Here is a 13909-nt window from a genome sequence, read left to right as displayed (position 1 = left end):
ATCATCAAGTTGCCCAACGTCTTTCTCAGTCAAGAATTACAAGCCACGTTGGCCTTAATCGCCAGTCCTGTGGGGGTGGCGAGATCTTGGGAGCAGGTGGTCACTGCTCAATTATTAAACACAGACATAAACATGCACCAAATACACACGGCAAGCAAAATGTCGACAGCATTTTTAGTCAGAAGAATAGTATGCACCTCGTGCTTGGGATCGAGCAGGATTTGGTGGCCACATATCTTTACCATGAAGAACTTGGAAACGAATCAACTCATCTTGCCAAATGCACGCTCGATACTGTTTCTTTCTTTTTTTCGATAATTTAAAATATTTACCAAAAATAAAAATAAGATGGTTTAAATGGCTCTGAGGACTATGGGACTTAACATCGGAGGTCATGCGTCCCCTAGAACTTAGAACTACTTAAACCTAACTAACCTAAAGACATCAAACACATCCATGCCCGAGGCAGGATTCGGACCTGCGACCGTAGCGGTAGCGCGGTTCCGGACTGAAGCGCCTACAACCGCTCGGCCATTCCGGCCGGCTAAAAATAAGAAGGCAAGCTGTAGCTTTTAAGGTCTGGGTTGAGATTTGAATTTATAGACCGCGTGGTAGCGCCCAACGGAAATCACATTATTCTGCAACCGATTAACCTAACCAAAAATTATAACCAGTCATGGTCATTGCTAATTTAGCTACCAGAGGAAATTGTTGAGTTTAACAAATTAATAACATATTCAAATACCTTTTGTCCCTTGTTCGACACAGATGTTCTGAGGGAACCTCTGGTCGCTCACCTGTCTTCAGAACAACTCGCTCTGTAACCGTCGCGCGGAGCTCTCTCCGAACCGCCCGAGATGGTGGGGGAAGCCCATGACCAACCTCTGCTAGGAAAACGTTTTGCTTTACACATCTTTGGCCCAACCCTCTTTAGGTTGGTAGAAGATTAAGGAACCCACCACTTCTCTGGTTCGTCCGCTACCACATTCAAATCACTCACACTTGACTACACACTTTCAGAAAGGGTGAAAAACGGAAATAAGGACACAGGGAGTGCACATAAGAATGAAAAAAAGAAGTTCGTCGAACCATATTATATCTACAGGCATGCGCTTGTTGGGGCTGAGATTAATTAGTTGCATAAAAGATCGGTTTAATTTTCATTTTTGTATACCAGATAGTATGACGATTTGTTTGGGCACTAATTTTTAATTATCTAACGACACCTATTGTGGAAGGTTCATCTGTCTAGCAAGAGTAATAGGAGGCAGATTTCAGACTACCTAACAGATCAAAACGAAAATTTCTGTTCTGACACTGGCAATGTTGACTGTTTACGGAAAAAGTTCAAGCCAATCGTAAAATGCGTTTTAGACAGGTACGTGGCGAGTAAAACTGTGAGGGACGGGAGAAACCCACCGTGGTTCAACAACAAAGTTAGGAAACTACTGCGAAAGCAAAAAAAGCTTCACTGCAAATTGAGACGCAGCCAAAACCTCTCAGACAAACAGAAGCTAATCGATGTCAAAGTTAACGTAAGGAGGGCTATGCGTGAAGCGTTCAGTGAATTCAAAAGTAAAATTCTATGTACCGACTTGACAGAAAATCCTAGAAAGTAAGTGGATCGAAACAGCATATCCAGACACTCTGGGATGATAATGGCATTGAAACAGAGGATGACAGGCGTAAAACTGAAATACTAAACACCATTCTCCAAAGCTGTTTCACAGAGGAAGACCGCACTGCAGTCCCTTCTCTAAATCCTCGCATGGACGAAAAAATGGCTGACATCGAAATAAGTGTCCAAGGAATAGAAAAGCAACTGAAATCACTCAACAGAGGAAAGTCCACTGGACCTGACGGGATACCAATTCGATTCTACCTAGAGTACGCGAGAGAACTTGCCCCCCTTCTAACAGCCGTGTACCGCAAGTCTCTAGAGGAACGGAAGGTTCCAAATGATTGGAAAAAAACACAGCTAGTTCCAGTTTTCAAGAAGGGTCGTCGAGCAGATGCGCAAAACTATAGGGATATATCTCTGACATCGATCTGTTGTAGAATTTTGGAACATGTTTTTTGCCCGCGTATCATGTCAATTCTGGAAACCCAGAATCTACTCTGTAGGAATCAACATGGATTCCGGAAACAGTGATCGTGTGAGACCCAACTCGTTTTATTTGTTCATGAGACCCAGAAAATATTAGATACAAGCTCCCAGGTAGATGCAATTTTCCTTGACTTCCGGAAGGCGGTCGATACAGTTCCGCATAGTCGCCTGATAAACAAAGTAAGAGCCTACGGAATATCAGACCAGCTGTGTGACTAGATTGAAGAGTTTTTAGCAAACAGAACACAGCATGTTGTTCTCAATGGAGAGACGTCTAAAGACGTTAAAGCAACCTCTGACGTGCCACAGGGGAGTGTTATGGGACCATTGCTTTTCACAATATATATAAATGACATAGTAGATAGTGTCGGAAGTTCCATGCGGCTTTTCGCGAATGATGCTGTAGTATACAGAGAAGTTGCAGCATCACAAAATTGCAGCGAAATGCAGGAAGATCTGCAGCGGATAGGCAGTTGGTGCAGGGAGCGGCAACTGACCCTTAACATAGAAAAATGTAATGTATTGCCAATACATAGAAAGAAGGATCCTTTATTGTATGGTTATATGATAGCGGAACAAACACTGGTAGCAGTTACTTCTGTAAAATATCTGGGAGTATGCATGCGGAACGATTTGAAGTGGAATGATCATATAAAATTAATTGTTGGTAAGGCGTGTGCCAGGTTGAGAATCATTGGGAGAGTCCTTAGAAAATGTAGTCCATCAACAAAGGAGGTGGCTTACAAAACACTCGTTCGACCTATACTTGAGTATTGCTCATCAGTGTGGGATCCGTACCAGGTCGGGTTGACAGAGGACATAGAGAAGATCCAAAGAAGAGCGGCGCGTTTCGTCACAGGGTTATTTGGTAAGCGTGATAGCGTTACGGAGATGGTTAGCAAACTCAAGTGGCAGACTCTGCAAGAGAGGCGCGTCTGCATCGCGGTGTAGCTTGCTATCCAGGTATCGAATGTATTGCTTCCCCGTACTTATACCTCCCGAGGACATCACGAATGTAAAATTAGAGAGATTCGAGCGCACACGGAGGCTTTCCGGCAGTCGTCCTTCCCGCGACCCATACGCGACTGGAACAGGAAAGGGAGGTAATGACAGCGGCAGGTAAAGTGCCCTCAGCCACACACCGTTGGGTGGCTTGCGGAGTATAATTGTGGATGTAGATGTAGATTGTGATGTTACAACTTACTGCCCCGAACACTTTCTCCTTTATCCGGTGACTGTCTACTGGTGTTGATCCTTCGGCACCCAAGGAAAGAATAACAGGACGTTGGTCCAGCTTGCACGCATTTGGTAATAACGTCGCCATAGTTCACCTTTTTGCCAGTTACCGCTTGCACAATGAAAGGAGACGAATGCCACACTAACCCTAGGCCTACACGTCGATGATGCGTTAAATGTACGCTGCAAGAAAGCCGTGACACGGAAGCTTTTTGATAGCTCCTTATATATTGTACATGTCATTTAAAAACCGTCCACTGTCACCTTTTCACGCAAGCAAAAAGAGTTCAAAGTTCCATACGAGGGCAGGCGGCAGTAACTGATCGCTAGGAGCATACCGGCGGTTTTCCTTTACGTGTTACGTGCCAGCCACGTGTGACCGGCACGCGATGCGGGCACGATGAGGCAGCCCTCGGATATCCTGCGTGCCTCCTGTTGCGTGTACCGCATTACCGTGCGTGTCCGTTCTGGTTCACAAACGTAACGGCAGGAATGCTAAGGTAACGCGCGGACACCTGAATTCAACTTCATTCGAAAGCAAAATTCGACGACTGCTGCGAAGCTCTACATGGCGCTTAAACTGATCAGTCTGGCCTGGCAACGGAAGACAGCAAAACGAAAACTGAAATTTTAAATTTAGTATTTGAGAAATCTTTCACGCAGGAGAATCGTACAAACTTACCGCCGTTTGAGTCTCGTACAGATTCCCGTATGGATAATATAGTGGGGAGTTGTGAAGCAGCTGGATGGGTTGAAAATAAATAAATCGCGAGGTCCCGATGGGATTCCAATTCGGTTTTACAGAGAGTACTCTACTGCATTGCCTCCTTACTTAGCTTGAATTTATCTCGCGTCTCTTGCCCAACGTAAAGTTCCGAGCGACTGGAAAAAAGCGCAGGTGACGCCTGTATATAAAAAAGGTAGAAGAACGGATCCTCAAAATTACAGACCAATATACTTTACATCGGTTTGTTGCAGGATTCTCGAACATATTCTCAGTTCTAATACAATGAATTTCCTTGAGACAGAGAAGTTGCTGTCCATGCATCAGCACGGCTTTAGAAAGCATCGCTCCTGCGAAACGCAACTCTTCCTTTTTTCACATGATATCTTGCGAACCATGAATGAAGTGTATCAGACGGATGCCATATTCCTTGACTTCCGGAAAGCGTTTGACTCGGCGCCCCACTGCAGACTCCTAACTAAGGTACGAGCATACGGGATTGGTTCCCAAATATGTGAGTGGCTCGAAGACTTCTTAAGTAATAGAACCCAGTACGTTGTCCTCGATGGTGAGAGTTCATCGGAGGTTAGGGTATCATCTGGAGTGCCCCAGGGAAGTGTGGTAGATCCGCTGTTGTTTTCTATCTACATAAATGGTCTTTTGGATATGGTGGAAAGCAATGTGCGGCTGTTTGCTGATGATGCTGTGGTGTACGGGAAGGTGTCGTCGTTGAGTGACTGTAGGAGGATAAAAGATGACTTGAACAGAATTTGTGATTGGTGTAAAGAATGGCAGATAACTCTAAATATAGATAAATGTAAATTAATGCAGATGAATAGGAAAAAAAATCCCGTAATGTTTGAATACTCCATTAGTAGTGTAGCGCTTGACACAGTCACGTCGATTATATATTTGGGTGTAACATTGCAGAGCGATATGAAGTGGGACAAGCATGTAACGGCAGTTGTGGGGAAGGCGGATAGTCGTCTTCGGTTCATTTGGTAGAATTTTGGGAAGATGTGGTTCATCTGTAAAGGAGACCGCTTAGAAAACACTGATACGACCTATTCTTGAGCACTGCTCGAGCGTTTGGGATCCCTATTAGGTCAGATTGAGGGAGGACATAGAAGCAATTCAGAGGCGGGCTGCTAGATTTTTTACTGGTAGGTTTGATCATCGACGCGAGTGTTACGGAAATGCTTCAGGAACTCGGGTGGGAGTCTCTGGAGGGAAGGAGGCATTCTTTTCGCGAATCGCTACTGAGGAAATTTAGAGAACCAGCATTTGAGTGTGACTGCAGTTCAATGTTACTGACGCCAACTTATATTTCGCGGAAAGACCACAAAGATAAGAGAGATTAGTGGTCGTACAGAGGCATATAGGCAGTCATTTTTCCCTCGTTCTGTTTGGAAGTGGAACGGGGAGATAAGATGCTAGTTGTGGTTCGAGGTACCCTTCGCCACGCACCGTATGGTGGATTGCGGAGTATGTATGTAGATATGTAGATGAACGAAATACGGTATGTTAGTTTCAGGCTTACGTGGCCCTTGTCACTGAAGTTAAAATCTTCTATGAAGTTACGCCGCACCATATTCAACTTCTTCTACACAATCGACGTTTCGACCCCTCTGCTGGGGATCTTCTTCAGGATTTTCTAGAGTTTCCAGTTAGCTGAAAACTGTCAACGACCAATGTCGCATTCACTTATAAAGGGAGTCTCCCTGCTCTTGTTTTGAAGAAGCAGGATAGAAAACGACAGTAAAAGAATGTATTAAAGAGCACGAACGGCATACGCTGTGAAAACAAAAAGAGTGAAATGTGTGGTAGCGGAACGCCTGCCAATACGTAGATTTCAACAACGCTTCATTGCTAGCCAACATTTACGGAAGGAAAGTCGGAGACCCGATCGAGATTTCTAAGAACGAAAATTTTTTCCATGGAGATGACAGCTATAGACTTCCATCTTCCCGCCGTGAACCAAGTAAATACCCATTCTCGTCGCCCGAGGAATAAAAATAATTATTAGTTGACCACAACATTATTTCATCTGCGATTGAAGGCGCTTCGGTCGCATTGTGTGTTTGCCTGTGCGCTTGAGGCCCATAAGAATGTGCTCTGATGGAACGACCACACAACTTGCTCGCGAATCTATTCTGACTTTCACAAAGTATGCGACAGTCAAAAAGATTAATGTGGATTTGTTACTGTCATGCCACCGAACCTTTCCGATAGCGGCCACGAGAGGCCACATTCATTAATATCTTGGTTACGTACCTCTGAGGTACGACAATAATATTTTGTTAAGTATTCCCCCTTTCTTGCTCTGCTTTTTTCGCTACCTACCATTGACGGTGGCCGTCAATAGTAGCCGAGAAAATTAACCTAACAATCCTCTATCTTGGCAGCTGTGGTACGCACGGAATTATACCAGGTTCATTAAAAATATCTAGGAGACATAAATATTTGACAGAAGCGTTCAGAAACAAAATTAGAGAGCTGTGGCAGAGTAAATGGCACATTAACTTCGAATGGACGAAAGCACATGTAGGAACTCCTAGGAATGAAGTGGCAGACAAGCTTTCCAAACAAACAGCTCGAGAAAACACAACAGAAAGATACAACAGAGTCCCTTCGTCTGTGATCGGAAGAAAGTTAAGAGCAATGCGAAAGAAAATTGGGAAACAGAATGGGCTGAAACTACAAAAGGGGCTATCACAAAAGAGTTTTTTGGGACTGTTTAACATCGTCTTTCCATAAAGTTACCGCAGTCATCTAACGTTACAACAATGTTCACTATAGGTTCGCCGGCCGCTGTGGCCGAGCGGTTCTAGGCGCTTCCGTCCGGACCCGCGGTGCTGCTACAGTAGCAGGTACGAATCCTGCCTCGGGCATGGATGTGTGTGATGTCCTTAGGTTAGTTAGGTATAAGTAGTTCTATGTTCTATGGGACTGATGACCTCAGATGTTTAGTCCCATAGTGCTTAGAGCCATTTGAACCATTTGAACTATGGTTCAGGCAAACCCCAAGTGCTGCATCTACGCGTGGAGACGGTGATCAATCAATAGATCACCTGCTAAGGGTCTGGGGCTAGTTAATACACAGAGAGAGGTGTTATAAGAAAGAGCATTACAGGAAATGGAGACAGATAGCCCGTCGATAAACGGTTTTAGTACATGAACGAATTTCATAAATTTTGCCCTTTAATAAAGTTTCCCAGCATATGAACATTTGCGTTACTAAAAGTTAAGAGAAAATGATTTTCTACTTGAAAACCTTATTTCGATCTTACTGAAGTTTACTGTTGTGAATATAATTATTAGTGTCATTTTATGGTGTTACCTGGAAACCTCATATCGATCATACAGAATTTTCCCGTTCTAACTATTTTTCATCCATACTATCGTAACTCATTATAACCAGACTTCTTCTTTACGTATCTTGGTATCTACACATGTGGTATTACAAGTACATTATAGCAAGTTGAATAAATGAAATCAAATGAAAAAAAACGTTATATTCGGCACAAACGCTAGAAAATTGACTTTTGTTAAGTGAAGGCGACACTGGTCTTTCACAGTGTTCAGCTGGCTAACCGTGAACGTGAGAAGATCCAGAAGAAGATCCCAGCAGAGGGATCGAAACATCGACTGCGTGAGAAGAGACTGAGGAGCAACATGACGCGGCCCAACAAACTAGATTTTTATCTTCATAAACAATATTTTGTCCTTCGAAAAGTGTTTGTATGTGGTGTCAGAGAACCCTGTAAAATAAGTGATCTGATTAGAAATGAGGAAGCTGTCCACAAAATTGAAAACAAAATAAAAAATGATTCGTATGAAATTATTCGCCTAACTGGATAGGGTGGCCGTCCTCTTTGCACGATGGTCTCTCTGTCCCCACGGTGCATGAGAGTTGTTTCCTAAGTCTGGTGCGGTCTCGTGTTTATAATGTACGATGATCAGGGAAGCGTAAGGATTAAACCTAGTACCGGTACATAGGCTGCTCCTCTCTAATAGCATCTAAGGCACCGCCGAGCTTACTGTCCCCATCCGACGGATGCATCGTCATATGCTCTCATATGATCACACATTACGAAACACTTCGGAGAGGCTTGGAATTTAACCCAGAACACTGGCGCAAAGTCTTGTAATCAGGGACTTGGCGCAACCACCTCTAGTCTCCTTGTCGGCCAAATAGTGGTAGTACAGGTTTCTTCCAGTTCCAGGGCTTGAAACGGCACTTCTCAAGCAAAGGCGTCTGTGGCGACTTCTATTTGATTTCCTTTTCTTTTTTCGGTCGCTTTCATTTCCTTATAGCAGTCCTTCGCTCACCAGTTTTGCCTTATTTGCCAGTAGTTTCTCCATTACTTCCTTCTGACAGTTTTTCCTCTCTTTTGCAGTTTCTTCTTCCTCTTACCTAAATGGTTTTGAATCTGTTTCCTTTTTTTTTCTATCCTGCCCAGGATAGGTACAGTACAGATCACGATCACTCACACTGGTGATGACGCAGAGACCAGGAACAAACAGGTAGTTGCTGTGGTTGGTGACAGCGGAGTTCACGAGGTGGATGACTAGCTAGAAGCTAGATCCAGAGCATAGCAAAAGCCTTTGTAAGAGTGTCCAAACAGTCCAGGGAACGAACAGAATCTAAAAACGTAAACACGGGCAAGGTCGTCACTCTATTATCAATGGAGTGTATCAAAAGCCTACGAAAATAGCGAAAACTACTGGACAGGTGCGACGCCGCAGTTTTTACGGACTCTTGTTGTGTCAGTGGACGGGCCCACGACCGGCCTTGTGGCCGAGCGGTTCTAGGCGGTTCAGTCCGGAACCGTGCTCCTGCTACGGTCGCAGTTTCGAATCCTGCCTCGGGCATGGATGTGTGTGATGTCCTTAGGTTACTTAGGTTTAAATAGTTCTAAGTCTAGGGGACTGATGACCTCAGATGTTAAGTCCCATAGTGCTTAGAGCCATTTGAAATATATGAACGGGCCCACGTGATACGCCCGCGGCAATAGCGGAGGCAGCCTCCGCAAAAGCGAGAAGCGGCCCCGGTATGACGCCCATGTACCTCTGCCACTGCTTCCGTAACGACATTCGATCTGGGCAAGGAATCAGAATCACTGTCAGAGGCGAAATTGTTTATTAATCTTTACTCTTCAAACAAGAATTATTCATGCTTAAAAAAGAAGAGATAGTCCCCTCTTCATGACTGGAATATTCTTTTTGGTCCAATAAAGACAATTAATATTTCAACAGCGTTGTCGGTCTTCATTGAATTCCAAATTGCATTCCTGATTAATGCAAACCAAGAGAGGTGATCAAAATGTTTTGGATCCGTTACAAAACTCTTGTGATATCGATATGCACATGTACAGATGGCGGTAGTATCTCGTACACGAGGTACAAAAGGGCGGTGCATTGGCGGAGCTCTCAGGTGATTTATGCGAAAAGGTTTCTGTTGTAGTTGGCTGAAGAGGTAACACCGTGTTACTAGAGGAGGCCGAAATGCACGCGTTTAGCTCACGCAGACTGGCGTGAGGAGGGAAGAACTATACTGACGTGGGGTTAGGAACATGACAAGGAATTAGGATTCAGAGATCGGACGTAAGTAGTTTCATACTTTAATCCATTAATGATGAACGTTGCTCTTGACGCTACATTATTCACAATATTTTCTGTTCAGAATAGTAACTGAATATGGCGCCTTGCTAGGTCGTAGCAAATGACGTAGGTGAAGGCTATGCTAAACTGTCGTCTCGGCAAATGAGAGCGCATGTAGCCACTGAACCATCGCTAGAAAAGTCGGCTGTACAACTGGGGCGAGTGCTATGGAGTCTATCTAGACTAGACCTGCCGTGTGGCGGCACTCGGTCTGCAATCACTGATAGTGGCGACACGCGGGTCCGACGTATACTAACGGACCGCGGCCGAAAGGCTACCACCTAGCAAGTGTGGAGTCTGGCGGTGACACCACAGTTTCCGACGTGGCAACGGCCTCACATTGGTAATTAACAGGCTTTGAACACAGAATGGCAGTTTGGGCTAGACGCATGGGACATTCCATTTCGGAAATCATTTAAAATTTCCATACTTCGCGATGCCGAGTGTCGAGAGTGTGTCGAATATACCAAATTTCAGGCATTATGTCTTACCCTAGACAACACAGTCGCCGAAGGCTTCCATTCGACAACCAAGAACAGCGGCGTTTGTCTAGAGTTGTCAGTGCTAATGGGCAAGCAAAACTGCGTAAAATAACCGCAGAAATCAATGTGGGATGTACAAAGAGCGCATCCTTTAGGACAGTGCGAGAAATTTGACGTTAATCGGCTATGGCCGCAGACGACTGACGCGAGTGCCTTTGCCAACAGCACGACATAGTCTGCAGTGCCTCTTCTCTTCTCCTGCCCATATTTGTTGAATGCTAGACGACTCGAAAAACAGGGCTTGGTCAAAAATGGCTCTAAGCACTATGGGACTTAACATCTGAGGTCATCAGTACCCCAAACTTGGAACTACGTAAACCTGACTAACTTAAGAACATCACACACATCCATGCCCGAGGCAAGATTCGAACCTGCGACCGTAGCAGATGCGTGGTTCCAGACTGCAGCGCCTTGAACCCCTCGGCCACAGAGGCTGGCCGTGGCTTGGTCAGGCTAGTCCTGATTTCAGTTGGTAAAACCTGGTAGTAACGTCCGAGTACGGCCCAGATCCCACAGCCCGAAGCCATGCAGCCAAGTTGTCAACAAGGTACCGTGCAAACTGGTGGCGGCTCCACAATGGTGTGGGCTGTGTTTACATGGAATGGACTGGCTCCTCTGGTCCAGCTGACCCTATCATTGACTGGAAATGGTTATGTTCGGCTACTTGGAGGTCATCTGTAGCCATTCATGGACTTCATGTCCCCAAAAAAAGATAGAAATTTAATGGATAAAATGCACCAAGTCATCAGGCCACAACTGTTTGCGATTGGTTTGAACAATACCACTCCGTCGTCAGTCTACAAGTGGACTACCGGGACCATCCGTCCAACGTGTCATCCTCAGGGGAGGATGCGGATAGGAGGGGCGTGGGGTCAGCACACCGCTCTCCTGGTCGTAAGATGGAATTCTTGACCGAAGCCGCTACTATTCGGTCGAGTAGCTCCTCAATTGGCATCACTAGGCTGTGTGCACCCAGGTTTGAAGAATAGTCGGGACAATTCGAGCATATGATTTGGCCACCCAGATTTCCCGATATCAATCCTATCACAAATTTACGGCACATAATCAAAAGGTCAGTTAGCGCAAAAATCCTGCTCTTGCAACAGTGTCGCTTTTATGGACGGCTGTAGTGACAGCATGAATCAAAGTTTCTTTGGCTCAAATGGCTCTGAGCACTATGGGACTCAACATCTGAGGTCATCAGTACCCTAGACGTAGAACTACTTAAACTTAACTAACCTAAGGACATCACACACATCCATGCCCGAGGCAGGATTCGAACCTGCGACGTAACAGCAGCGAGGTTCCGGACTGAAGAGCCCAGAACCGCTGGGTCACAACGGCCGGCCTCAAAATTTCTGCAGGGACTTGCAACTACTTGTTGTGTCCATGCCACATCGAATTGTTGCACTACGCCGGGTGAAAAGGAGGTCCGACACGTTACAAGAAGATATCCCATGACCTCTGTAACCTCAGTGTACGAGGGCTTGGAAATTAAGTTCCGATTCGCCGCGAAATGGAAACCACTGTGAAAATCCGATGAAGCTTTGCACACATGTGTTGGGCAGTGTCTCTAGTATGCCCGTCGATCGCACAACATTCGCTCTTTTCAGTTCTGAGTGTACAGTAAGCACGTAAAGATGCTTAGGAAAAAGCGTCTCCCGCCAAGTATGAGGGCCTGGTGAGAGATTTAACCTGATATCATGCAGCCCACATAACACAACTGTCATGCGGTTCTTTCTTCATGACAATTCTCGACTGCTCTCTGCAGGAGCAATGAAGATGCTCCTGCAGCGTTTTCGATGGGAAGTGTTTGATTACCTGCAACAACACAGCCTGTAACTGACTGTTTAGTGAGCATCATCTCTGCTCACATTGACTAGCTATGAAGAAAACATTTAGGCACAGACAACGAGCTGTAGATCAGCGTAAAGAATTGGCATAAAGCACAGGCGGCTGTCTTCTGTGACTAGGGTATTGGTAGGTTTGTACAACGCTACGACAGATGTCTAAGTTGGAGAGGTGACTATTTAGAGAAGTAGCTATAAAGTGTAGTTATTTTTGATTTTCACAGTGATTCGATTTCGCGACCGGTCGGAACTTACTTTGCAAATAGCCCTCGTATTTTCTACCCCACCCCTGTCGCACGATCCAGTGCTACTGCTGTACACAAGATTGAAAGTCCAATACGTCTCTAGTGGATATGGTTGTCGAGTAGTGAGTGGAATGTCCCAAGGAACAAGTATACGACTGGTGTTTGGTTCCTGGGAAAATGTGCCCATTCAACTGAAGAATTGCACTCAAGTCCGTCGTGGCTGGGCTCATTCTGGTAATTCAGGTCAGTTTCTTTTTTGTCCACGACCAATGTGACTTTGCTTCAGGACAAATAAATCTACATGTGAGACACTTTTTGCATTTAGGATCTGTTGTTACACTGATGCTCTGTTGCTTGTTTTTCGTTGCAAGATTCCCGTTGTTTGATTTGACACCTGATGTCAGAAATTTGTTATGAACATTTCACAAAAATCTGTTCCAATCCAGCTATGGAGACAGGTAAATCAAAGGAATATACAAGGTTTAATAGGTATAAGCGCAGATATTTCTATTAGTGACCAAGGACAGTCTACTGAACAACATTACATCAGTACTTACATCATTTGCAGACCAACAGTTATGGCAATTACAAGTCACGTAGTACCGACATGTGGCAAGAGCAAGCCATTAGTCGTTATTTTCCCCAGAGCAGCAGGTCAGGTGCTGAAGAGTGGACACGCAGGTACAAAACGGTTAGTCTATACTGACAGGTGTAGTCCATCTAGTCGAGCTTTACATCCATGCAGAAAATATCAGGTCGAAACATTTGTGACGTGTTTGTGGGAAGACTGATCAATGCATAGAAAACGCAACCTTCATACTGATGTGTGTACATAGTAAGGCACCACATACAAAAGTATCTTCACTTATACGCATTACACCCTCTATGTAAAATGGTAAAAGAAGGAACCAGATGATAGGACGTAAGACATAAGGGAATAACTTTCGTGGAGCTAGAGGGAAAGGTAGGAGGCAAAAAACTGCAGAGGAAGACAGAGATTGCAATACATACAACAAATAATTGAGAACGTTGAATGTTAAAATTATTCTGAGATGAGGAGATTGGCACAGGAGAGGAAATCGTGATCGGCTGCATAAAAATAGACCACAAATAAGCCTGAAAGAAAAAATGAATTTTTTTAATTCCTCGTTGAACTCGAGAAAACGGCTGTGTAAACTGACTGTTCATATAATGAAAGGAGTTAAACTGTCATAGTTACAGAGTACATTCTTGAATAGAATATTTTTCCCACCGCTCTTTCATTACTGATAAGTCCGAGACCCATGACATGCCATGCTATCAGCAATTAACATTCGTCTTGAACTTCACAGACTAGCCGCGAAACGGTTTTCAAAACTGGTCCTTTGCGTAACCTAAATAGCATCGTGCGGTGCTAATTCATTCAGAATATACTGATTATACTATTGTTAGGACCGCTCCACTGCAATTTTCCCGCAGAGGTACTAGTCTACTATGGTGTGTAGAAGCACTTGTAGTGTTGCAAAGTTTGAGAGAGCAACTAGTACACTACTAGTGTGGTC

The sequence above is a fragment of the Schistocerca gregaria genome, chromosome 2, assembly GCF_023897955.1.
Source record: "Schistocerca gregaria isolate iqSchGreg1 chromosome 2, iqSchGreg1.2, whole genome shotgun sequence".
Lineage (NCBI taxonomy): Eukaryota > Metazoa > Arthropoda > Insecta > Orthoptera > Acrididae > Schistocerca > Schistocerca gregaria.
Note: the sequence above shows the minus strand (reverse complement) of the source record.